Source organism: Struthio camelus, chromosome 22 (genome assembly GCF_040807025.1).
Source record: "Struthio camelus isolate bStrCam1 chromosome 22, bStrCam1.hap1, whole genome shotgun sequence".
NCBI lineage: Eukaryota > Metazoa > Chordata > Aves > Struthioniformes > Struthionidae > Struthio > Struthio camelus.
In genome coordinates this window covers 9352266-9364871 of record NC_090963.1, presented here as the reverse complement: position 1 = coordinate 9364871, position 12606 = coordinate 9352266, and the positions used below count along the sequence as shown (strand labels likewise).

Here is a 12606-nt window from a genome sequence, read left to right as displayed (position 1 = left end):
CCTGCTCAAGTCCTGTGTGAGAGGTTGCTTGCCTGTGGGCACCAGGGTGCAGCTGGTTAAAAACCTGGCCTAGGAACAGGCTCAGCTCCCATTGGCGCCCGCTTTAGGAACAGACATGAAATCTTCTCACCGTGGACATGTGCCCCTGTGAACATCCTTGGGGCTGGGCCTGTGCCAAGGCTGAGGGCTGAACCATGACTTTGGGCTGGAGCCTGCATGGTGTTGTGATCCCTTCTCCAGCCCACTGCCCTCTCCCTCCTCTGCCTCCTGCACTGCTCAAGGAAACGTCCTCTCTCATCATTGCCTGCTCCCATCCCCTGCACCCTGCACGCAGATATTCCCCTGCACTGACCCAAACTGGTGGCCCAGGTGAGGCAGCTCCTTCTTGTGTCCCTGCAGCCCAGAAGCGGGAGGGCAGAGGGGTGGGGGTGGATGGGAGGCAGGAGGAGGGGGGGGGTCCCCGCGCTGCCCAGGGCCCTGCTGCCTCACAGCCCCTGCCGGGAAGGAGCCAGCTCTGGGCTGTGCCAGGAGTGCTCGGGGCTCTGTGAGTACCATGGCAGCCAGGAGCAGCCCCCAGGAAGGGGAGAGCCTGTGGAGGTGGAGGAGGGGAAATCCCAGGCCCTGCACCCGAGCAAGCTGCTCTGTGCCATGCACTGGGGCAGCAGGAAGCAGAGCTCCCTCCCAGCCACTCTGGGGAGGTGATCCCCAGGCAATGAGCCCCTCCCTCTGGGGCTGGCTGGGGTGTTCAGGGCCCTGCTCTCACCTCTGGCTCCCGCCTGTGCGACTACAGCCCAGGGCTAAACCTGTCACTGCACTTCTGCGGTGGTCTCTGTGCCTTGGGACCAGGGTGGCCCAGGCAGAGCCCCCGGGAAAGCAGCAAGCAGGGCCACTCCTAGGCTGTGGACGCTGGCCCTCCCTTCCCAGAGGGGCGTTACGGGACCCTACAGAGAGACCCATTTTGGCTGGAAACTGTGTGTGTGGTTTCCAGGATGGAAATGTCTCCGCCAGCAGGAATACTCTCCAGCTGGGCTGGTCACCAGTATCCCACTCCAGGGACCACGGACACTTGCAGGTGCCCAGCCTGTCCCCGAGCCTGCTGCTCCTGAGACGTGCCCCTTCCCCACTGCTGGGTCTTGGTGCTTTGCTCTCCCTGATCAGCCTCAGGGAGACACCCTGGCCCCTGGGAAGGGAAGCACCACATCTGGCTCAAAACCCCAAAGGCTTTCATAAGAACAAATAGCAACGAGCAGTGTAAAAGTAGAGAATTAAAAATAGAGGGAACACAGAGCTCTTTCTGCTACCGCTGTGAGAAGGGAGACTGGTCTCTGGCACTGCAGACGGGCCCTGCAGATGCCCCCAGCAGGGGAGAGGGGTTTTGGAAGGGTCCATCGCCAGGGGGTGCTGCATGCTTTGTGGGTGTTGGTGCTGCACCTGGCTGTGGGCATGACAGGAGGAGCCATGGGGGACCCCAGAGGAGGAGACACCGAGGAACTTGTGGGGGGACCCAGAGGAAGCATCGTGCACCTCGCCAAGGACCCCATGCCCCAGAAGAGCTGTGGGGGACCCCTACGTCCTAGAGGAGGAGGAAGAGGAGGCACCGGTCTGGAGGCAACACTGCTGGAGACATCCAGAGCCCTGTATGGATTGTGGGTGTCTGGGGAGATGCTGGAGGTGCTGGGCATGGGACGCAGCGCCACATGCAGGATTGGGGAGCCCTGTGGCTCAGGGGCAACTGTATGGGGGAGGGGGGGAGCAGGGCTTGAGGAGGCTCTGTGGGGATTCAGACCGGCCATTCTTGGGGTACTAAGGAGCGCCAAAAGGTGCACAGAGGGACCTTGGGCGTACCGAAAGGGGCACAGATGTGCCCTGATGGGACTGCAGGGCGACTCACATGCCTTCAGATGCCCCAGAGGTGGTGGTGAGTGCAGCAGCTTGCTTGCTTTGCCTTTGGGTTTGCCGCAGGGCCCCACAAGCACGCACACTCCCATGCCCTCCGTCCCCTCCTGCTCTCCAGCTGTATCCGCCTGCTCTCCATGGCATCTGTGCTCCTCCTCCCACACTCACCCTGCAGCCCTCACCAGCCCCATCTGCCCCAGCCTTCCAGGTGAGCACAAGACAAAGCTTTTTAATACGGGCATGGGCAAACACAGGAACAGGACTTCCCAGGCAGACTGTGGTGTCTTCATCCTTGTGCAAGCCCAGTGGGACGTGGCCCGGAGGCACCTGCTCTGCTGAATGTGCTCTGCACAGGGGGCGGGCTGGCAGTTGGGGGACGCCGAATTATGGGATGCTCAGTCCGCGCCGGCCCCTGGGCCTGGGTGCCACCGCTGCCAGGCTCTCCGCAGACGGGCGCGCAGGGCTTGGAAGGGGAAGCCTGGTGGCGGTGCTTTCCTGGGCGCTCGGAGGACGAAGACTGTGGATATTGCCAGGCAGCGGACTGTGGGGCTGCTGTCCTTGTCCAAGCGCTGAAGGACTGAGATGGGAGGAAAGAGAGCAGCGATCAAGCCCTGTATCAGCAGAGACCCCAGGCCCCTCCTCAAGAGAGGGCCAAGAGAGAGCAGGGCACAAGGGGATCTGTCTGTGCTCAGTGATCCCCCAGATGCCCCCCAGATTCCCTTCAGGAAAGGTATGCAAGAGCCCTCCGGCCTGGCGCAGGCCATGGGTGCCCTCTGCATAGTCAAAAACACCGGCCCTCAAATACGCCGGACATTCCCTCCGTCTCCAGCCCCGGCCTCCTCCCGCCAGCCCCGGCCGACCCCGCGTGCCCTACGCACGGCTGCACATCTCCTCCAGCTCCTCTTCGCGCCAGTCCAGGAGCTGAGCAGCAAGCCCTAGGCACACACAGCCCATCACAAGGTGAGACCCAGCCAGGGGAGAGGGATTTGGGGCTGGGGAGAGAGACGTGGGCAGTGGGGAGACGGACCTGGGCACTGGGAGAGGAACCTAGCGCTGGGGAGAGAGACGTGGGCAGTGGGGAGACGGACCTGGGCACTGGGACAGGAACCTAGCGCTTGGGAGAGGGACGCAGGGGCAGTGGGGAGACGGATCTAGAGAGTGGGAAGAGGGTCCCACATGTTGGGGAGAAGGATCCAAGCATTAAGGAGTGGGTCCTGGGGGGTTGGGGAGGGGGAGCCAGGGGCTGGGGAGAGGGACATGGGCACTTGGGAGAGGGACATGGGGCCTGAGGAGAAGGACCTTGGGGCTGGGGAGAGGGTTGTGGGTGTCCGGAGGGGTCTCACCGATGAAGCGCACAGCCTGCTCGCGCAGAGTGGCCCGGGGGTCCTCCAGGTACCGGCAGCTGCAGCTGACATACTCGCTGGCTACGGGCCCAGCCTTCCGCAGCTGCAGAGACCCCCCAGTACAGGTGTTGGCACTGCCAGGCCTGTCCCCCTCCCTGGGACACCCGCCCCCCTCTCTAGGACAGGCGTTGGCAACTTTGGGCCCATCCCCCCTCCCAGGACAGGCGCGGGCACAACCGGGACAGGGGCTAACACAGCTGGGACACGTGCTGTCACTGCTGGAAAAGGTGTTGGCACAGAAGGGACAGTGGCTGGCACCAGCAGCACTGCCAGGAGAGGTGCTGGCACCTCCAGGACATTCCCAGCGGGTACAGCTGGGAGAGAGGCTGGCTCCACCAGGAAAGATGCTGGCACGGGGGCTGGCTCCACCAGGAGAGGTGCTGGCACCGTTGGGACGGGGGCCAGCACCACCAGGTCAGGCCTGCCACTGCTTGGGCCTCCTCACCAGGCATTCGCCGATGTGCCAGGTCTGCACCGTCTTGGCCAGCTTCCGGAGCTGCTTCCAGCTGAGGAGCTTTGCGGCCTCCATGAGGGCTGTCTGGGCAGCCTGGGGAGGAGTGGGGAGATGGGCGATGGCACCGTGGCCAGGCCGGAGCCACCCCATGGCCACTGCCTGGGGTGCCTACCACGGTGGCCTCATGGCCCGCCACGGTGCCCTGTACCTGTGCCACACCGAGGTGTGGGTCACTCAGATGGAAGAAGAGGGGCAGCAGCCCCTGGCGTGCCAGCTGCTTCATCTGCTGCCTCTCGCTGCCTACTGTCCGGCCCAGCAGCTCCCCAAAGAGCCGCATGGCCAGTTCCCGCACCGTGCTGACCTCCTGCGGGGGCAAGCACAGCAACCTCAGCCGCGGTGGGCGGGGGGAGAACCACAAAGGGCCTCCTACCAGCTCCCCACCACCATCCTCACGTTGGGAAAGAGGGGCAGGAGGTCGTGGGCCAGCTGCACAGCCAGGGGGCTGATTTGCCGCGGCTCGGCGTGGTGCAGCACGTTGCGCAGCACGGCCAGGGCCTTGGCGTCCATCTCCCCATCGGCATCCTGCAGCCGCTCCACCACATCTGGGATCACCTTCAGCATCTTCCTTGCCTGCAGGGAGACATGCAGCATTTTCCTCATTCCACTGGTGGCAGAAGTGCTCGGGACACAGGCACCGGCGGCGAGAGCTCACTCACTGTGGAGGGTCTTCCAGAGAGGGTGAGGAGGCCACGGAGTGCCAGCCAGCGCATGACCTGGCGCTCATTGCCCAGCCGCACCTGGCAGAGGCTCAGCGCCACCTCATCGGCCAGCACACACAGATCGGGACACCGCAGCAGCTGCAACGGCAAAGGGCCGGGGTGGCACAGGGACTCATGGCCACCCCCAGGACTAGGACCCCAGTGCGTGATATGGCATCCCTGCTGCCACCTCCCACTTGGCCCAGCCCCAGCCCCAGCCCCAGCAGCAGCGCTGCATCCCCAGCCCCACGCCCTACCCCTTGTCCTCATCCTCATCCTCACCCCCCGGCCCTAGCCCCGGCCCCACGTCCCCAGCCTGGGCCACAGCCCCTCTTCTCCAGCCCCATCTGAATCCCCTCAGCCATGACCCCCACCCCACCCCCCGTCCCTATCCCCACATCCTACCTCGATGAGGAAGGCCATAGAGGGGATCTCCAGGCACTTGTCCTTGTCCCTCAGGGCCAGGCTGAGGTTCAGGAAGATCTTGGCACGCTCCTCCAGAGGGTTCCCCTGCATCTGCCTGGCAATGGACAGGAGAGGCAGCATGGCAGCCAAGACAGATGGGCAAACTGCACCAGGAGCCCGTGGGGCCGCCAGAGTGGGATGAGGGGCCAGGGAGGGCAGGGGGCTCACCTGGCCAGCAAGGCAACCCCTGTCAGGTGGGTCCCGGGCCGACTGATCATCTCCCAGCCGCCCTGCCCTTCCATGGCAGTGACCTGCTCCCCGTAGCCAGTGCAGCACAGCAGGGCCTGCATGGCTTGCACGGCCACCCTGCCCGGGGAAAAGAGCACTGGTTTATCACTCCGTACTCTGGCATGGGCAGCAGGGGACGGGCCTGGGGGACTGGGTACCTGACAGGCCTGGGAGGCATGAGTTTGCCCTCGTGGTTGAAGGCAGGGATGTCCTCTTGCGCCTCGATGAGGGCAAAGGACAGCTGGAAGAGGAGGGCCAGGAAGAGGCGGGGGAAGAGCGCCTTCACCTCCTGTTTGCAAGCGTGCTGCAGGAGGATGATGTTCAGTGCCCGGGTCACCTGCAAAAAAAAGTCAATGACAGCCCTTGCTAGTACCACAGCTACATGCACGACGAGGCCTCCCTCTGGGGCAACTCACAGTCAGCGGGAGGATGCAGGTGAGGTCCTGCGCGGTGGTGCCTGGCTTGCAGAGGGGCCGGTGCTGCAGCATGCAGAGCAGCTCCTGCAGCACCCTCTCAGCTGCCAGCGACTGGGAGACCATCAGCACCCACATGGCCACGGCAACACTGTGAACCCGAGCCAGAAAGGCTTGGCTCAGCATCCCATGATCCCGCTCACCCGTTCCGGGGCTGGCCGACCCGGTGGCTCTACGAGGCCTGGAGGGAGCCCAGCTCCAGCCCTGGGGCTGCTGCACTCAGGCTGGCAACGTGGCAGGCGTACCTGTCACAGGCTGGGGAGCAGCTCAGCAGGCCAGTGACCACTTCACTCGGGTAGCGGCATGCCAGGTGGAGAAGGAAGGGCTTGAGGATGTCCTGGGCTGCGGCCTCACGGATGCACGGCAGGTTCTCATAGATATGCACCACAGCCAGCTGCACCTGCAAGGGACACGGGTTGGCAGCAGCTTGCTGCCACAGGGAAACTGCTGCCAGATTCACGCTCTGCTTGAGAGCCCTGGGTTTGAGGACCATTGCCAGCGGGCTGGAGGCTTACGTGCTCTGGCTTGGCGGCGCAGTATCCCATCATATCCTCGAGCATACGGGTTGCCGCTGCGGTGTCATAGGCACTCGTGCTTTTCATGCCCTCGAGGGCCACGAGGACCGCATCTGTCTGCGAGGCCTCCTGCGAGGCCTCCGTGGAGCAGCTGCGGGGTCCGTCCTCCTTCTTGACCCAGGCCTCCATGGGGCGGCTGGGGGGACGGTCCTCATCCCCAGCCCATACCGCCGTGGGGCAGCGAGGGGGTCTCTGCACCATGCTGGGGCCGGGGCCCAGGCGAGACACAAAGACACAGTGGGGAAGGCGAGGTCCTTCACGGGGCCGTGGGGCCACGCCGGGGGGTGGCTGAGGGAGCTCCCTGGGGAGATCCCAGCCGTCTCCTCCCCACGCACTGAGGTGACACCGTGGGGCACCAGGTGACACCGTGGAGACCATGGGGGTCACAATGGGGGGGGTGGCAGGAGTCACAAAGGGCCCCGACATCACCCTTGGCTGGTCTCTGCTGCAGCTCCCGGCAGCAATGTGTCCCCAGGGGCTGGCTGGGGGGTGGGTTGGCGGCGGGGGCGGGCGCTGCTCGTTCGCTAATCACACAAGTGTCCCCTGTGAAGGGCCACCTCTGAGCCGCAGGTTGCCGTGTGGTTCTGAAAAGGGGAGGTTGGTGAGGGGTCCCCAGGTCCCCAGGGGCAGCCAGGGGGCTGGGGCACCTGAGGGCAGCTGGGGCAGGGGCAGCCATGGGGCAAACTGGCGGGGGGAGGAGGCCTAGGTGACCCTGACCCAGGGCAAGCAGGTGCCCCCCGTTGCTGCCCTAAAGCTCCCACTGACACCCCAAATAGCTCCAAACCATTCCCAAACCTTCCTAAAAGCCTCAAATACCCCCAGACTGCTCAAGTGCCCCCCCCCAAGACCCAGAAAGACACACTGAAACCTGCCACAGAGGCTCCAAAATGCCTTCAGACTTTGCTTCCGAGGGCCAAAATCCGCCCAATAGCCCACACTGCTGCCTAAACACCCCCAAAACTTCCACAGGGCCCCCAGACATGCAAATCCTGCCCCGGGGCTGGTACTGGCAGCAGACAGGAGGGCTCCCCGCCACCTACTTCCCTCCAGGTCTTGCTGCCCTGAGAGGGAGACCACGATTGAGGGTTCCCCCCTTTCCCTAGCACTGGCAATTCCCCTCCATCCCTCCCTCCTCTTTTGCCCTTCTGCCCCTCTGCATGCCCCGTACCTCTCCATGCCTGCCCACCTCTCCGTCTGTCCCTGCCTCCAGCTACCACACTGCTCTTCCCCCATCTGTCTGCCTCTGTCTGCCTCTCCATGCCCCTCTTTCCTCTTTTCTCTCTCTCTGTCCAACTCCCCCCTCCATCTTTTCTCTCTCTCTATTCCTCTGTCCACCTCTACATCCCTCTTCTCTTCTCTTCTGCTCCCCATTCTCTGTGCGGTCCTGCATCCTTCCCTCAGCTCCCCCTCTCCCTCTTTTTCTCTGGGCCTCCATCCTTCTCTTTCTTTCCCCATCCCTCCTCCCAGCTCTCTCTCCCTCTCCCTCTGTCCAGCTCTGGCAGGCCCTGGCACCATGGGGCACACACCCACCTCGGCTGGGATGGAGGAAGAGTCTGGGCAGGGTGAGTGGGGCCTTCAGCACTCACAAGGATATACCCTGTCTCTTCCTTTCTCTTCCTCTTGTAAAGCAGAGGAGCGGAGGTTGAACCTCGAGTATCATTACATGAAGAGCACACAACCAGCCTGCGCCTGTAGCCAAGCAGTACTTGAGATGCCCTACTCCAAGGCACTATTTCCCGTGAGATATTTACCTGGCAATTTAAAACGTTCAGCAGGACTACAAGTACATTTTTGGAAAGAGGGTCTCAAGTGAAAACATTTAAAAGTTTGTTTCTTAGGATAATTCTGAACACAAATGTGAAGAACCACTTATGATTGGTTTGAATGTTATTGTTTTGATAATAGATTTTCCAGTGTTAATGGTTAGCATTGTTTTGGCGATGGTTGGTGTTTTGATGATGGTAAATTGCATCCGATGGTAGGTATAGTCCGAGCACTGAAGGCTTCTCTCAGTAAGCTCTGCATCTGAAAGACCAAAAGGAAGCAATGTCATTCCCTGTCATGATATGCAGCATAAAACTATCTGGCTGAGGGTTTGATTTCTAAGCAGCAAAGGCTTGAACCTCCAAGCACCTTGATCTGCTCGGTGTCTGCAGGGATGAACTGACTCGAGAGGAAGGCTTCCAAAAGCCTTCCCCTCACTGAAAACTGACTGCATTCCGGTCAGTGCACTGCACTGAGGATTACGGTAAAACTAGCTGCTTTGATAGCAGCACATGGTAGACCTTAGCTAAGTGAAATTTGGTGGAAGTTTTGCCTAGAGGCTAAACATGATGGCACCCTTGTTTTACCAGTGATTTTGCAGTCCAGCTGAAAAGAGGGGGAGACATGAGAAACACCTAGTTAAGAATCATGGGGAAATGGTTGATTATGCTGTAATCCTTGCTAATTTGTAACCCTTCTCTTGATATTTATCTTTGGCCTTCTTCTCCTTCTTGACTTTCTTGTCTTTTTTTCATTTCTGATGACCTGAAAGCTCTTTGTCCCTCTTTCTGTGAGTTTTTCCCCTATTTGGCCAGATTTGTTTTCTTTTGCTGGGAGAGGACGGAGCTGTCCATCCAAGCAAAGTGTTTGTCTTACCGGCTTTGAGCATGAGCTTGAAAATGCTTGTCTGTAGGGACGCTGACTGCAGGACAGTCACTGCTCCAGAAGACTCCTTCCAGCCTGGTTTTGATCCAGGAGCAGGGAGAGTCTTGGACGAGGATGGGATTTGAGCCCATGTGCACAGCGTAGAATAGATTAGCAGTGCATCACGGTAACGTCTTGGCCACCTCTTTGCCAACAACTTTGTTGTTGTCAGTTTGTGCCTTTCAGCTTTGGATAAAACAAATCCAGCTAGGCTGTGTTCTTTGGGACTTGTGGTTTTGTTTTGGAGCATCAGGGCCGACCCTGCAGGGGTGGCTTCTCGACCGCAGGGAGAAGTCTGAACGACGTGTCCTGTGTTCTTGTAGGCAAGCACTGCATCACACAGACCCCACGCGCTCTCGTCTGGTGTGGGGATGGGAATTTCCCCTTTTCCTCCTGGGTTTCCCAGATCAGTTTGTGCGAGTGGAAAAGAGCATTCCCTGGTGAGCAGGGCAGGCGCGGGAAGGCTCCCAGCACATCAAGGGGCTGGTGAAGACACGGCCACGAGATGCTTTTGGGAAAGCATTTGGGATTCATTTGTGACTGCTCATGCTTCCCTTCCTTCTCCTCTTTGGAGGATGACACAGGGCAGAATGGCATGCCTTCACTAAAGCCTGATTTGTTATGCTTTGGCTGTAATAAAGCGTGTGCCTTGTGCTTGGTGCTGATCCCTGTCCTGTTGATCCTCCTCCCCGTTCCCTCCCAGTGTAACACCCCTGAGCATGACCCATCTCTGCACACCCAGAGGTGTGAGCAGGAAGGGCAGTGGCAGCAGCCCCACGAGCGATGACCCCTCTTTTGTCACAGCCTCCCCAGTTGAGGAGACAGGTCCTTCCTTGTGTAATTGCCCAGCTGGAGTCACCCTGACGCTGTCTCCTGGGTGTCACCCTGGAAGGACAGGCACAGTGGGAGAAGCACAGGGTTTCCGCCGCTTTGTCCGTCATAGCTCATGGTGATTGTGAGCAAAGCCCAGGGTGCTGGGCAGCATAGTCCCCCTGGCCCGCTGCCAAGAGGACTCTGTTCCTGGGTGCACTGGAACCACCAACCTTACAGTTAACAGCCGAACACACTCCCTGCAATCCCAGCTTCCCCCAACCCAGCCTGCGGGCCAGCAGGAGGGTGTGAATGCTGCTTTCTGCTGAGGCTCCCAGGGCACCGGGGGACAACAGGGCTGTGCTTGGCAAGGACATGTCATGGGACGAGAGTCTGTCCCAGCCCTTGGCAGGCTCCGAGGGGATGTAGCTCAGTGGAAGAGCGCCTGCTCCGCATGCAGGAGGTCCTGGGCTCAATCCCCAGCATCTCCAGGGGTGCTTTTGTCCTAAATCTCCATCCCCCCGCAGGGGTGAGGGATGGGGAATGGAGGCATCGCCCCTCTCCACAAATGGTGGGCTCACCCTCTCATGGGATGTCCTACGGCATGTGCAGCTCCCCAGGTAGGAAGTGACCAACCGGCTCACTATCTGAAATGACATCCCTGGGCAAGGGAAGAGGGAGTTAACACTGACACTGCTGGGATATGGTTTTATATGTTGCTACTTTTGCAACAACTTGCTTAGCCAGCAACAGGGAAACAGGCAGGAGCTGCTAGGTCACTGAGTGCATCAAAAAGCCCTCTCAGGAGAGATCACAGCCCTGCGGGACAGGAGGGGCGGCATGTATGAAGGCAACAGGACTGGATGCTGGCTGAGAGGTGTTTTTTAGCTGCAGCAGCAGGATAGGCCTGGACAGGCAGGCAGGCAGGTAGGTGCTGTGAAGGCATCAGGTGCACCTGACCACAGGAGGTGGGAGCTCAGCAGGAGGGAGAGGGGAGGCAGGTGGAGGTGGCCCCTGGGACATTGCTGATGAATCACTTGTGTCCCAGCAGCACCTGGCCAGCAGCAGGTGAGCAGGCACTGGGGTCACCACAGGCAGTGGGAGCTGATTCAGCAGCTGGGGAGGTGGGAGCTGGAGCAGGAGAGGGAGAGGCAGGCAAAAGCACAATGGTGGTGTGTTGCTTGTGAGGACGCGTCCATTACGCTCACCCAAGTGGCCAGCAGTGGGCAGGCAGGCATTGTGAGGTCATCGATGGCATCACAGAGGCTGCCCGCCTCTTGGGAGGAGGCGAGAGGGAGGGACAGGTGAAGGTGACAGGTGACATTGGTGGGTTTGATTGTGAGGTTTCCCCTTTCGCAGCAGCTGATTGGTCAGCAGCAGGTGGGCAGGTATGTGAGCGCCTCAGAGACTTCATGAGGTGGACACGAGAGCCTAGAGGGAGGAATGAGGGAGAGGCAGGTAGCCATGACACTGCTGGCATAGTGACTGTGAAATCACCTCTAGGACGGCAACCTGATTGGCCAGCAGCAGGCAGGCAGGCAGGCACTGTGAGGTCATCAAGGGGAGGAGAAAGCCCTCAGGAGAGAGGAGAGCTCCTGAAGAGGGCAGAGGCAGGTGAAAGTGGCATGGGTGGGAGCTTGTTTGTGAGGTCACTTCTGTTGCAGCACTCTGACTGGGCAGCAGGCAGGCTGGTGCTGTGAGGTCCTGAGGCAGATCCGAAAACCTTCCCCATGGAGATGAGAGCTCAGGGGGAGGGGAAAGGGAGAGGCAGGTTAGAGGGACCTGTCTGGGATGTTGATTGTGAGGTCAATTCCTTACATCAGCTGCAGTGGCCGTTAGCATGTGGGGCAGCAGGGAGGTGTTGTGAGGTCATCAAGAGTGTTGGAAAACTCCCAGCAGCAGAGAGGAGAGCTCAGGTGGAAGAGAGAAGCGAAGCACAGGAAGGTGGGAGGAGGACAGTGCAGGGATGATGATGTTGCTTCCTTTGCCCTGTGGCAAGCTCTTTGGGATTGAAGCTGTAACGGTGCTACAAGGATGACGTTCAGATTTGTGCGATACGGTCCCTTGTCAACCGAAATGGATTATGTGTCCTCTGGAGCAGTCACATAGGACCACGGGCCAGCTGGATAGGAAGGATTCCCTGGCACAACCCCATTCAGGGACTCTCATCCAACCCAGCTGAAGGTGCTGTTGCAAGGACACCTGTGGTGGAGGCTACCATCAACAGCCAGACAGCAGCCAACTATCCTGTTCCAGAGGTTTGGATTCCCCACATGAGCCTTACCCTAAGCAGAAGATCCCAGTGAATTAGATTTTTGTTTTAAAACAAACACTCTGTCCATGACTGTCTGTGAAGCAAATACCTCACTGTGATGCATCACCTTCTGGCACTGGACTCAGGCACTTGCGTGTTGCCCCTCTGCTCCTGCTGTGGGCTCTGCATGGAGCTTCAGAGCAGGCATGCTGTCTCCTACAGCCAAGGCCAGAGATTTGGCTTTGAGTCTGCCTGGCAGGCTTTGGCCTGGCAAATGTCTCCTGGGGATCCCAGAGCCGTCATCCTGGCGATGGAACAGGGCCACGTCTTCATTTTGTCCCTCTTTGTCTGTTTCTGGCCCACGTCCGGGTGTGTGTGCGTAGTGCCATTTCTGCAGCTGAGCAGAGGGGTCCTTGTGCGAGTGCTTGGGGAGAGCATGACCTTGGGTGGGGGCTGAGCCAAGGCTTGCATCTCCCTGTGGGGTGGGGCAGGGCAGGGGCTGGTGCAGCCCCAGGGCTGGCTGAGTGGGTGCTCACCCCAGAGCAGAGGGGTCGACGGGGCAGAGCAGGGAGCCCGTGTTGCTCTTCTCCACCCTTACTGTG

At 60.2% G+C, this 12606-nt stretch overlaps 1 non-coding gene across 1 annotated transcript; it reads left to right on the top strand.

The window, feature by feature from the left end:
- Positions 1-10169: 10169 nt before the first annotated feature.
- Positions 10170-10241, top strand: TRNAA-CGC (transfer RNA alanine (anticodon CGC)). Its single transcript has one exon. It is a non-coding gene; the product is annotated as a tRNA-Ala (tRNA).
- Positions 10242-12606: the final 2365 nt, after the last annotated feature.